General features: G+C 40.1%; 1 protein-coding gene across 4 annotated transcripts in view; it reads left to right on the forward strand.

Annotated features, from left to right (window-relative positions):
• RASGRP3 (RAS guanyl releasing protein 3) overlaps nt 1-14002 on the forward strand; it is a 60272-nt gene that overhangs the window by 8917 nt on the left and 37353 nt on the right. Inside the window, exons 1-2 of one of the 4 annotated variants that reach the window (XM_088144881.1) lie at nt 11834-11906; nt 13730-13800. The exons of 1 other annotated variant lie outside the window; for it this stretch is intronic. The gene's annotated coding sequence lies outside the window, so the exon portion shown is untranslated. Of the gene's footprint in view, nt 1-4637; nt 4793-11753; nt 11907-13729; nt 13801-14002 lie in introns of those variants that run through there. 2 more of the 4 variants (XM_088144873.1, XM_007420646.3) reach the window with 2 other exon arrangements.

The raw sequence follows: 14002 nt of genomic DNA on the forward strand, positions 1-14002 counted from the left end.
ATCTCGACCTTTTGACTCCTCTTGTGGACACTCCTGCTTTGGACCATGTTCAAGACCGTTGCCTCTTTCCTCAACGCTAGCCCTCTTGGTTAGAATGGAAGCTGTCATTTTGATGGTCACACAATTCATTTACCTCAGAGAGGCTTTATAAGAGAAACTGGGCTGCATGTGTTAGCTTATCACACAGATGAGTGAATATGTGACAATGCATTTTTATAAATATTAGGAAAACTTCCCTGGAAAAGTATAAATGGCAGTTTAAAGGAAAGGCCTCTGCATATGTGTGTGCGTGTATGTGGTTTAACAAGTGGCATAAAGAAGTATTTTAATTGCTAGCCACGTTTGTATGTACAAGTCTCTGGTGAACATTGAAAAAGCAATATGCAGGTTTTTTTCCCCACTATTTCAGCATAAAAGAATGGGCAGATTTATCCCCTCATGGTGGAATCACCTCCAGTTTAGTTGAGTTAAATGAGAAGGCAACTTAGCCATGTCAGAGATAAGACCAGTGTGTACTATGGCTTTAGGATTCATAGGGGATAAGTTGAGAGTAATGTCAAACCTCTTGGGATAAATTAATGAAGAATTCAGCTAAATGAATGTTTTTGGTCCCATTGTCTCTTGCAACTTCTCTCTCCCCCCACCCCTAGCCTCTCCTGAACAAAAAAGAATAAAGTGGGAGACGGGCTTTTGGGGAGAAGAGAATGACCATACATTAGGCTTGAACACCATCATCAACATACATTAAATGTAAGTTTATGAATTAAATTTAAATTTATTAAACTTAAAATAGGTCCCTCTCTCACCCCACTTCATTTTGTCCTGGAGAAACATTTGGGGGACCTCAACATGCAGCTTTGGTAGAAAGAAGGGAGTCTACAAGTTTATTCTGAAAACTTCCTTAAGCTTATATCTTAGGATCCAGGCAAAGCATTTTAGAATGATTTTCAAGTGAAACCAAGGGAAGGATATGGAAACAACTTACTCAGAAATCTCCTAAGGCATTCTAGTACAAGAGACCTCAACTAAAAGTGTTAAAAGGTTAGTGAAGCTGCTTCACACACTTTCAAAAGGGCATCACTTCAGATTGTCTGGGGATATGCAGAGTGGGATGGAAAATTACTTTGAGAAAGGCAAGGTTAAGCAAAGGCCAAGCAGTGAATTAGATCCTATCAAGGTTAAACATTGAGAAAACAGAACACCCACTGTATACTTTTTTTCTTTGGGTGCAGCTGGACAGCACTGGAGTGCTACTTTCTAATCTGTGAGATGGCAGAAAAGTATGCTGGCATAAATTATGCTGCCCTCATTGCTGATCCCTGTTCTGCCTCAGGGATGTGGTCAGCTAGTGGTGCTGCCCTTACAGTTTTAATGCAAGGACAAGTTAAGAAAAGTGACTGGTAGATATCCTTAATGTGTGATGAGGCAGGGGTGGGCAAGTGTAGGTGGGTTACCACAACTAGTTTAGCTGCCTTTCTTTTCTTTTTTTTTATAATATTTTATTGAGATTTTAAAGATACATATTTAAAAGTTAGAAATGAAAAGGAAAATTTGAAATACAAAATATAAAGAAAAGGAAAAGAAAAAGTGAGATAAAGTAAAAGAAAAAAAGATATGAAAAATAGATAACTTCCAATCTATCTCTGGTCTTAGAAATAATAAGGCTATCATAAGTGCTAGTTTTTAATACATTAAATAGGAATAATTCTTTGTCTAAACATATCCCATTACATTTATAATTTAATCTTCAAATCCCCATGTAAGCTTCACCCCACCTGCATTTTGCAAATAGTCCATCAATGGTTTCCATTCTTTAAGGTAGTAGTTGTTTGAATTTTCTTTTAATAAGCAAGTCAGTTTATCATTTTCTGCCATATCCATCAGTTTTAACAACCATTCTATTGTTGGTAGTGTCTGAGTTTTCCAAAATTGTGCATATAGTTTAGCTGCCTTTCAATTTGTCTGACCAAGAGATTATACGTGCAGAAGTGAATCTAAGTACTCTTCTGAAAGAGTGCTAAAGTTGTGTCCAAAAATAGCTCAGTTCACAAGTCACAGGCTTGGAGGAAAAGCATGGGGTGAGGAGATGATCCATCATGAGTGAGCTCCTCCTTTGACTGGTACTACGCAGGACTGACATTGCTGGTGCTGAGTGACCATGGTCAAGAGCACCCACGGGTAGCCTCTGGAGCAGGCAAAGTAATAGAAACAGGACCCAGTCCGGCCATGCCTAACACATTGCTGGCAGAAGCAGCAGAAAACCTGCCATGCACTCATTGATGACAGAATCAGTAACATCGGCAATACTTAAGAGAGTGGTAGTCCAGCTTTTCAATACACATCTAGCAAGAAGAACACTAAATTTGCCAGCATGCTTTCAGAAGACCATTAAGCCTGCATACATAAGGAGCCCATGTAAGACTTGATCTGGCATTATGTTAACAGATGCTTCTGCAAAAGCCAAGCATTTGGTCTCTTCTGCAGCCCAAGCCAAAATGGCTATGGAGGGCAGTGACCAATAACTGGAAGGGAGGGAGGAAGCCAATTGAAGTAGGCAATTGAGGTAAAGAGCTGAAGTAGGCAATAGAAGCTGGGCAGATACCAACCCCTGACCATGCCATCCATCTCATAACTGAAGAAGCAGCATAGATGATATGAGGATGAGCTCTTTATTTTATTTATTTGTACGTCACATTTGTGTAGCCGCCCATATCACACAAAGCAACTCTGGGCTCTATTACATTCTGTCAGCCAGTTGCATCCTCAATTAAAATTCTGCTAAATTTCTTACAGCCAGCACTTACTGTCTCTATTCAGACAGCAGACCATATTCTAGATGCATTACATTGGGGGGTGAGGGGGCCGCTTAGAGCAGAAACAGGTGTGCCTACAGGAATTTTTTTTCTCTTTGTTTTCTCCTAACTTGCCCACCCATTGCATTTACTCTATTCCACCTTATCCAGTCTTAAAACACACACACACACACATTAATATGCGAGTGTGTGTGTGTATGTGTATTAATGTATTTAAAGTTAGCCAAGGAGGGGCTTAGGGTTGCACAAAAAGGGGAAGGATTTCATTTTTTCCTTTGTACAGTACGTTAAATCTATCTTTGAACTCTTTTAGGGCTTACATTCCAATTTTTAAGTGTTTCCTGATCAATTTCACATCAAATTTCACAGTGTTCCACAGGTTGCCTTTCTTTCCATTAGAATAACATTGGTAAGCTATGGTAATTCACTTACTCCCCATTTCTCCTTTAATGTGGACAGCAGAAAGAGTTTGAAATTCCCTTTTTTTAAAAAAAAAGATTTGAACCAAAAAAATGTGGCTAACTTTTGCTGTGGTTTATTTACAACAGGCCAGCCTCAGACTGTCATTTATGACACTGTCTTCCTGAATCTAACCATAGATAAAGGTAACTCAATACCTTTACTAAGTTGCTATGTGAGATGGGCAGCTATACAAATGTGATTAAATAAATACATACATACAAACATACTACAATTCCACTTCCATTCAACTTGGCAAGCAATAATTAATCAAAAGTGGAGCGAAAGCTTCTATACTTTTCTCAGTCATGACTGAAGAAATATGGAGCAGACCATGCGTGAACCCAAGACCAATTTTGGTCAGCTCTCAGGCAAACACAGCATAATATGGTGTTCAACTAAAGTCATGAAGATTCAGGTTTACAGTAAATCTTGATCTAGCCCTGTAATGCTGTGTCCTGTCTCGCCGTTCATATAGTAGGGCAAGAGCTACAATCAGATAATCTGGAGACAAAATTAGCACTAGATGCATATAATAAAATTAGTAGGCAAAAGCATGGTCAGTGTCTGATTTGAAATTCAAATCACCAAGGTCCACTCTCAATGGCAAGTCTGTGTAGCAAGATGTCATCAAGGTTCTAACAGATCAAAGAATCTGAGTTGTCACAGCAAATGGTGGGTTCAAAGAAAGCACATTCAAGGTCAGCTTCAGCTTATTACAAAAGTTGTTCTAGCATTTGACTATTCCCAAACAAAGGCCTTTATACTAGGGGCTCTTGCTCTCTACCTAGCGCTGCCAGGACAGACCACAGCTGATTACTCTTGCAGGCCAGAACAATAAATTACAAATCACGTTGCTTAGGAAAAACAGACCATTCCCCAATAAACAACTAATCCCAAGGTGTGGCTGTGAACAATTTAGTATTCCTCTGGCTTTCAATTTAGTGTCATCGACATTCAGACAGATTTCAAGACTTTGCCTGTCCATGAAGCCTGAATCCAGGGTTGCTTTTGTCAAGATCTCTCAAGTAGGCCCTGGTTCATTTGTGGGAAGCTTACCAGTGTTTACTTTCAGTTCCTGCTGTGCTCTGCAACTCCTCCTTGGAAAAAGATACTGTATATCCTTACAAGGAATGCATATCTATAATCTTTATCAGCTGACCTCCCATCCAAGCAAATATCTTCAAAGAAGCAGGCAACTACAGAAGACTATACAATACTAACATCAGAGGTGATAAGAACACAGATAAATAAGATTCCTGTTAGGAAGCTTTGTGCTGTTTGGGGATAATTTGTGCACCCAGGAGTGTGATTGACATTACTGTGAAAATGTGCCAGAAAAACAGCTTTTAATCTTGTCTGTAGGATCCTGTTGACTCTATTCAGAAAACAACGTACCCGCCAGTCCTTTACTGAATGTGGTCGTGCTGCCCTCTGCAGCATGAGTGACTCCAGAAGGGCCGTATGATGTCCTTCAGAAGGTACACTCCAAGGTCTAGCTTCAGAGATGGTTCAAACAGGTAAATATGGACACAATGGCACCCCTGGCTATTGCTGCTCTGTGCTTGGAGACTGGGTCATTTCCTCTGGCTTATGCAGAAGGAAGCACTCAGATGCTTAATTCTTCATGCTAGCAAATGAATAACAACTATTCTTGGCACTATGATATTGTGTTTAAGGATACAAACACCCCAACTTATAGGAGAAAACTGCCACACAGTGGCTGAGTTTATATCACATTAAGCTAGGCTTTAAAACCATAGTTTGTTGAATAATCCATAGTGGCCTGGTGCAGACATAATGCTGGTGCTAATGCTAAACTACTCTGGGGTGATTGTTAAGCCACATTACGGAATAGTATGTCATTTTGAAATAAACCATGTAATAATATTGAATTAAATTTAAATATTAAATTTAAAAATAAATATTCCATCTCTATATTGTTACATTTTTTCAGTTAGAACAGATGGAAGAACTAACGCAGTTAAGGTCAAACTGAAAGAAATGCTGGGAGTGATTCTTGATATTTGAGTGAGAAATTAAAGGATGGGAATGTCCTTCCCAAGGAAGAATGATCAGAACACACTGTAGGACTCTTCAACCTTGACCAAGGCTTGACATGAGTTTCTGACTGTGCACTTTCAAAACAGCCAGTATGTATGGGAGTTTCTATAAATTGTTGCTATTTCTGCACAGCAGAGGAACTAAGAGATAATGCTGCAGTTTACATGGTTGATTGTTGCCATGTAGGCTGGACTTGGCCAGCTAGTCTGCCATAATACTAGCTAGAGGAGCCCTCTCCACCTTGGCACCCTTCTGATATGTTGGACTATAATATCCATCACCCTCAGCCAACATGATTATTCTCCAGATGTGTTGACTAACAGCTACTATCACCCCAATGAGCACTGCTATCTACTAGGATGATGGGAGCTGAAATCCAACATATCTGGAAGGCAATAGATGGGGAAATTGGGGTTAAAACATTGGCTTTGAAAGAAGGAAACCCAGGACCAAATTGTTATTTTACTCATAAAGCCTGTGTCACTTTTTCTCCTGCCCTAGAACACTTCAGAAGATGTTTTTATTGAAGATAACTTTATCTTGCTGTCCTGAGCTCTTAGGTAGAAGATGGGTGTGATACAAATGTGATAAACAAATTCTTTGGCTATTTTCCTCTCTCCCCTTCATATTTCTTGCAAATACTTTTAAGCCTGCTATCAATGGGTCTTTTTATGTTTTATTCAGTAACTGTTAGTAGGATATATAACTAAAGCTGCCTTTGTTATTTACTTAAGAACTTGCACTGAACAGTTCCCCAGCTACTGGACTTAACTGAAAAATAAATAGGTCAGATGTACTTGAGATTATGAAATATTTGAGATAAATTTAGCTCTGCTCAGCACTAAACTTACTGTGTTTCTTCCAGTTATTCTCCTGCTATTTAACAGCAGGTCCTGAAGGTTTTCAGTTTTCATTTGTTCCTTGTATTCATTCATCAAGACATGGTGCTTCTCCCCATACATCAGCCTGCTCTGACCAAGGACTTTCCAGATTTGCTGGACTCCAACTTGTATCATCTCCAGCTAGCAGGTCCAATCACTTGGGCCTGATGGGGTAGGCTTTAATAGAGAGAAGCATAATGACTTCTGTTCATGAAGTCCATAGCCAAAATGATTCCAGTGCCTCACCATTCAGTTCATAAAATGTCCAATTCTACAATAATTCCTTACTCCCTTTTGCATCACAAAAATGTATTTTTTTCCTCCCACCCAACTTTTATAGCTTATTCTCAAATACATCCCTGACCATACTCTGAATCCTCAGCTATTCTAAAAGATTCCTCCCTCTGCCTGGAATCTCTATTGTCAAAGAAAATCTCTCTTGAATCTTATTGAGTTCCACTTCTTCCATTATTCTTTTGCCTTTCTCCATAGTCAATATTTTGAATCAAGGCAATCATGTCTAAAACAGGGAAACAAAAATTATATAGGTTTACATCATATGTGCATGTATTCATTTTTGTATCTAAATCCGAGCTGTGTAATCTGGGCTGCAAACCTTCGGATGACCACTAGGAAATGGTAACTCTTTGCTGCTATCTTTGTAGCCCAGGTCCGGTAGCCTTGTATTTGGGAGTAATGCCTATAAATAGAAATGCAATACACCTTACTTATAGCAATGAAAACTGTGATCAGGGGACCCATGTGCTGCTGTTCAGTCTACTATTCAGAGAAATGTTTGATTTGTCCCTGTTTTATCTCTGCTGTTCTTCCTTCTGGTGGAACCTAATGTGTAAAATGTTGCATAACCCTTCAAAGTCTTTTAGGTAGAGGACTACCCTCTGTAAAGAAGAATACATGGCTAGTCTACATTTAACTGCACATATCTGCCTTCATCACACATTGTAGTCTTGCCTCTCCAGTTCTGCTCAGCTTGGGGAAAAGATGGATAGGACACTTTTTCACCAATCCATCCGAGAGCTAAAGTTCTTAGAATCTTCAGTGAAGCAACCAAAATTCTGCACCAGAAGACTTGAGACTTTCCAGTTTTTGAAGTTTTGCTGAGGCTAAATAATGGCCAAGGGCAGGGTTTGTTTGTGTGTGTGCATTTGTATAGATGTTCATTTTGCCTTAAAAATACAAAACTTTTCTGCGTCATGCATCCTTTGGAGGAAAAAATGAATTTCAGGTGAAATCTGATTCTTACAGCGTCTAGCATTATCCAAACTGGGCTTAAATAGAGACTTTACAGCTACAAAAATCACACCTATTTTTGCACTTCAATGTTTCCTCCTCCTCCTCCTCCTCCATTTCCTCCTTTCTCTACCTCCTGATTTTTGTATCTTCTGGCCTGAGGGAAAACTTGGAAGTCTGTAGTCTATTTTGTAGCATGCATGTCAATCCTGATAAAGGCATTGTCCAGCTACAGATTTCCAGGTGCTATCGATCAGCACCTATCTGTCTTTTGCTTTTTTGGAGGGGGAATAAAATGCCCTAAGCAGTCACCATGGTAAATGTTCAGGTTGAGGGGAGAGATGGATGGGTGCAATTTATCAAGCACAGATATTCTTCATGAAGAAGTTTGTCCATTAAACAAAGCTAGATGCACAATTAATTCTGAAGAAGGCTACTAGTAGAGTATTAAATTCCATTATTTTTGTTGTTAGCCTGAACATAAGCTTTCTGAAGTATCCTGAAATTTTCCAGATTTTAAAGTATGAACTCAAAGCATAGAATACTACTGCAGTCCTGATCAGGGCAAGACTAGATTAAGACATTGGGGAGTACTTGTGGGGACCCCTGACAATAAAAATTAATTGTTAAATTATGTAATGGTATTATTATAGAGAGAGTCCATTTCATATAGTGGCATAGAAAGTGAGAGACCGTGAGTCCTGGTCCTACCTTAGGCACAAAGCCCATTGGATGACTATGGGCCGGTCACTCTCTCAGCCCTAGGAAGAAGGCAAGGGCAAGCCACTTCTGACAATGTTGCCAAGAAAACTGCAGGGACTTGTTCATGTTGTCACCAGGAGTTAAGACTGATTCATAAGGCAATGGTAGTGGTGGTGGTGGTGGTTATATTACATTATGATGTCAACCAGCTTCTCATCTACTTTATTCCCTTTGCAAAGTTTAACGTCATATAGGTACCATGTATAGTATGCAAAACATGGACATGATTTTCCCATATCAGAGTAATTGGAAAAACAATCTTACTTATTTTGGGTATTTGTTTATTAAACAAAAGCAATCTGTGTTTCCATACTTATATCCGGAAGTAAGCAAATCTAACAAATATAATGAAGTAATAACACATTTTGAACAATAATATACAAGAGAAACCACAGATACATAAACCAGCTCTCAAAAAGGAAAAGGAAATGGAAACCAAAATGCTGAAGATATTTTTTTCGCTGAATACCAGATCTGTAAAGGCTCCAAATTCAAAATGCAGAGATTTTTCTCTGAGCACTGTGAGAAAAGGCTATGCCTCCTAGTGAGGAAGTGAAACCATTCAAAAACAGAATTTCTCCAGGACTCACAATACAATACATTTTAAACACCATGAGAACTTCTGTTCCTGTATGGTTAGATCTGCATAGGTGTTAGGGAGATTGTTATCTACAAGAGCCCTTAGGGTATAGAAATTAAATAAATGTCTACCTACACAGCCCTTTTATAGCCCTCTGAGCTTCCTTAGCTTTTCTAACCTGTAGATACAATTGCAATCTTCACTCCCTTTTTTTCCTAACTTTCCTGCACAATTTAATTCAGAAGAAGGGTTTAAAATATTCCATTTTTCTTACCTGTGTGTTGGAAAAGCCTTGTCCAGCTAGCCTTGAGGGGAGTATCCATTCCTGACATGGTAAATACATGGGAAACCTATGTGTCTTCTTGTTGTCTACCCCTAGGCAGACTCAACAGACTCCAAGCCAGACAGTTTCACAACAGGCTCCTTTATTATTATTATTTCACTATAGATGGAGTGAGCCCAGTTTATGATGAGTATCATACAACACTTAGGGTGGTCCCAAGCACTTAAGGTGGTCACATGTCCAGAATTATGCTGGACAGCCTAGATTTTTAAACATTTGCTCTCCATCTACTTCCAGTCTCTAGAACACACCTTTTGCCCTGCTTTTATGTTCTCTCATGTAGGGCTCCATCCTGGGCTGCAAAACTCCAATCAACCATTGGATGGCAGCAAAGGGCCAGGTTTCTGAAGCCCTTTGCTATCATCTTGTGTCCCTTGGATTCTTGTAGCTCAGACACAGTAGCCCTACTCTTCTGAATGGGATTGGGCTTGGAGGCAGTAAGAGTAGGTGACTTGGCTGGCCTCCAAGGAGACTGTAGTGGTGAGGCAGAAAGGTGGGGGGGGGGAGTGGCCAAATAAACAGCTGGGCCAGAGTGGAGCTTCCAATATTTTATCTCTTTATCTACCAAAGCAAATGTTAAAAGCTTATTACCAGAACAGTTGGTGTTTCCATGAACTGCTAGTAAAAAAAGCCCTGAACATTTCACCTATGTGTGCCTAAGTGAAGGGGAGAAGGGGAAGAAAACAACAAGACAGCCATGTTATTTGCTGACCAATAGCAATTCTGTCTTGGTAGGATCAAGTCTCAGCTTCTTTCAACTTGTCCAATCCCTAACAGCCTCCAGGTATTAGTTCAAGACTTCCACAGCATCTCCAGCTTGGTGGCACCTGACTATCAGGAGGATACTGACAGTGCCTCACCCCAAACTGATGTGTAACCTCTCCCACCAGTTTCATACTAATGTTAAATAACAGATTAAAGAGGAGTGAACCCTGTGGCTTCCCATACTGGGAAGGGCTCAACTGCTCTTCCCCTCACCCCCCAATAGCTACTAATTGGAACTGCTCACTCAGGTCAGAGTAAAACTACTCAAAATGGTGCACCAATTTTGAGTGGTTTGCTGATAGTTCAATAAGATATCATGGTTGATGGTACTGAATACCACTGAGAAGTCTAAGAGGACCACAAGGGGTGCAGTCCCTCATCTAGGTCCCAGCAATGGGCATCTACCAGAGCAATCAATATTGTTTCCATCCCACAACCAGGCCTGAACCCTGACTGAAGTGGATCCAGATAGTCCATTTCTTCTAGCATTCTTTGTAGCTGATTCCCCACCACCTTCTATAAAACAAAAGGTGGAGCCTGCGCCCGTAGGTTGTCACATACAGTCTGATTGAGAAATTATAGTTGTTTTTCAGCTGGAGGTGCATTTAGTTGCAAAAAGGTCCTCATTGCTGTCATCCTTTTTTCCATTTTGATCTCCTTTCTTAGGGTATTTCAATGACTACCATGCTCCCAAAGAAAGAGGGAAAGACCTACGTTCAAAAAGGAAAAGGAAAAAACTTACAGGCTCTCTAACCTGTGTGTGTGTGTGTGTGTGTGTGTGTGTATAGGGAACCTTGAACAAGGATTTCAGTTGCCCACTTTTTAATCCCTCATTGGATTTATGAATATTTAATCACCTGCCACTTAATCTATGAACAGAATCAGTGCAATTAACTGACTTATTACCCAGACTTCAGTTTTTTTAAGACAGCATCGAAAGTGTAAGACAGCTGACTGAATTATATATGCAAAAACAACTGCCAGTGATAATGGAAAAAGTAACTTTAATTAGAGGAAAGCCAACCTGTACAGAGTTCATATCAAAATTTGTATGTTCCATGAAAGAACATTTCAGTGAATACCTAAAAGTACACCACCCAAAATTAAAAATGCTCTTTTTACAATCGCAGCCCAAGTACACAGCTATGTAAAAGCCTGCACAGCCTGACTTCTAATGCCTCAGGGAGTTGAGCAGTGGTTTTTCAGAGGGGGGGGGCACTTTTTACAGCCAAGGCTACACTGATTTTTTTAATCTCCTTCCAGGAAACTTGGCAGTGATGTCACCAAAGATGGGTAGCACAAAATTGTGGTTTGCTGGGAGAGAAACTTTGGGGGACTCGTGGGAGGTGAAAAAAAAAAGTATATTCAGTCTAGTGATAAAATGACTTAAAATATGTTTGTATTTTATATATGAAAAACAAAACAAAAGTGTATTATAGGGGAAAGGGCCCCACAGCCCATAAAAAGAGCCCTGATTAAGATTTTTTTCCAAAAGGTGGAGACCATGTAATTAGTAAGGTCCTGCTGAAATCTGTCCACAACTGAGCTGATGATGCAGGATTACTGTAATACCAGATGGAAAAATAAAATGTGCAGGTCAAGCTACAATGCCGTGTTTTTTTAACTTTCCATCCTAGTTGGTCCTACCCTTTGAGGAGGCTTATCTATTTTATATTTATGGCTTGTAAAGGGTGCGTTGGAATAATAATTGTGGGGTGTAGCACAGGTTCTGCTCAAATGGGTTTTGCTAAGACTGGCCTTAAGAAAAGAAAGTGGTTTATTGTTTAAATGGGGGTAGAAGAGTCTGATTGTTAGAGTCTGACCTCTTGGCACAACCGAGAGATTTATCAAAGGGTGCATGTGACTAAGTTAAGTAAGAGACACAGCCCCAGCTTGAAGGAAACAGCTGCTCATTTTTGCTTTCACACTTGGCAGCTGGACAAAGAAGGGAGATGTTTGTGTTGAATACCTCTGCAAAACTGAGTACAGTAAGTGATTTTCCCTGTTGTCCTTGGGTTGGGAATGTGCTTGCATTTTTTTTTTTTTTAAGCCAGGAATACTTCATTTCTCTTCCAGCTTCTTGAAAGCTCTCGTAAAAGTTGAAATCTAGTTTGCTATCTCATGGATCCAGTTCCACAAACAACCTTTTCTTCAAGACCTTTGACTGATACACCGACCTCGCTGTATTTTGCTTCAGTGAAAGGAAAAAAATAAAGCTGGATAAGCTACAGTAATTGCTTTTCAAGGGTATTTGGCTTGGCTTGGCTTGCCCTGTTCAGGGTACAATCGGGATCTTGTGTCTTTAAAGAGGGAATAAAAAGCAGCTGCAGCCGCTCTCATTGTAGCGTTGCTATTGCCGAGAAGCTGCATCTCGTACAGTTCTCTTTCCCGCAAAACAATTCAAGGTACAAAAACACAGTGCTGCTTCTGGTGTGATGGCTTTGTTTCCTTAAAATGTCATGAAGGGGCTCACAATGTCACGCGCCTCGTATATCGCTGTGGCTATTCTATCGTAGTTTAGAAGACACTTGTTTAACGCAGCTCAGCAGTTTCAGTACCTGGGGAAAGCATTTCTATATGACTACAGCATATGTTGCTGACTTTGAGTTAATAAAAATGCAGCAGACAAATGCCATCATGTATCATGGTGCCGGACAAGGCCTCCCCAAATATTGTTCCTGTTTGCATTACTACTGGGGTTGCTGGGAGAGAACTACCTTGTACCAAGTGAGGAGCCCCTTAATTGCTACTGGCTGTTAGAATTTGCTTACCTTGTTGATAATGACTCTGTTGAATTGTCTTGCTACAGGCGTGAATTACTTAAAAGTATGAGGGGGAGGAGGAAAGCTTACTGGCTTTGGGACTGTTGTCAGCTTCTAGAAGCATCTGATTGGTCACTGTGAGAAATAGGATGCTCACCGGGTTGACTTTGGGTCTTGGTGTTCCTTTAACTCAATGGAACAACCTAAGGCTGCCCCTTGGAGCCAGAACCAGGGGGGCTGAAATGATCAGGTTGAATGGGGCATGGAGAACAAGCCACCCCACCAGGATTATTGCTGGTCAACACAGCAAATTTAATTCCTACCTGTGATACCCTTCCTCCATGCTTTATGATCACGGAGGGGCATTTGAACGTATGTCTATGGCTACATTTTTGCTTTAAAATATTAGCCTTTTTTATGAATTGCAGTACAGTAGATGCAAAGTCCTTTAGATTTCTATAGTCATAATGATGCTGCAAACTGTAGAGTAGTGTTTCTCAACCTTAGCCACTTTCAGATACGTGGACTTCAACTTCCAGAATTCCCCAGCCAGCCATGCTGGTTGGAGAATTCTGGGGATTGAAGTCCACATATCTCAAAGTTGCCAAGGTTGAGAAACATTGCTGTAGAGGCTCAGAAGATTTCCTGTCTTGCCCAGGTTGACAGTTTTGATTGGGCTACTATTTCAGGAATGCAAAAGTGGAAGTAAAGCATGAAATGCCACTTTGGGTAAGGGGAAGAACAGGAACGATCACTGTGTACTTTACAACAGAAGCCATACCTATGGCAACCTGAGGGAATCCACAATTATGATTATCAAGTATAGCAGCTAAGAATGGTGGGCATAATGCAGATCTCCCAGTTAGTGAGAGGAATTATATTGCTGGTACTGATTTCATGCAAGTGCGAGTTTCCACTGCTCTTTGGAGAATTGATTGCACACTGTTTCTTTGCATGAGATTAGTGATAGATTCTCACCATTTTCCTGCATTAATTCAAAACCTTTCAACAATTGCTTTTTTTTTATTCTGTATTTTTCTTCTTTTCAGCAGCTAATGTTTCTGTATTGCAATAGCAGCAAAACAGCAACCATTCTATGTCTAGAGCCAGCAATCCACCAGTAAGTTTTAAAACTCTCCCCCCCACCACCCGTTTTTAATAATTGGATATACTGAATTAGGATTGTCCCTTCTCTAGATGAGGAGAGCTTTAAATCCCTCCTCTTGTTTTGTCATGAAAATTGGCCCTCCAAAGTGCTGATTGCCCAGATGAGGGGAAATGTATATATACACAGAGATACTTCAAGGGAATAGTTTTCACTA

Source organism: Python bivittatus, unplaced genomic scaffold (genome assembly GCF_059951505.1).
Source record: "Python bivittatus isolate LINGU-HERP-01145 unplaced genomic scaffold, Pbiv_v1 ctg000020_np1212, whole genome shotgun sequence".
Classification (NCBI taxonomy): domain Eukaryota; kingdom Metazoa; phylum Chordata; class Lepidosauria; order Squamata; family Pythonidae; genus Python; species Python bivittatus.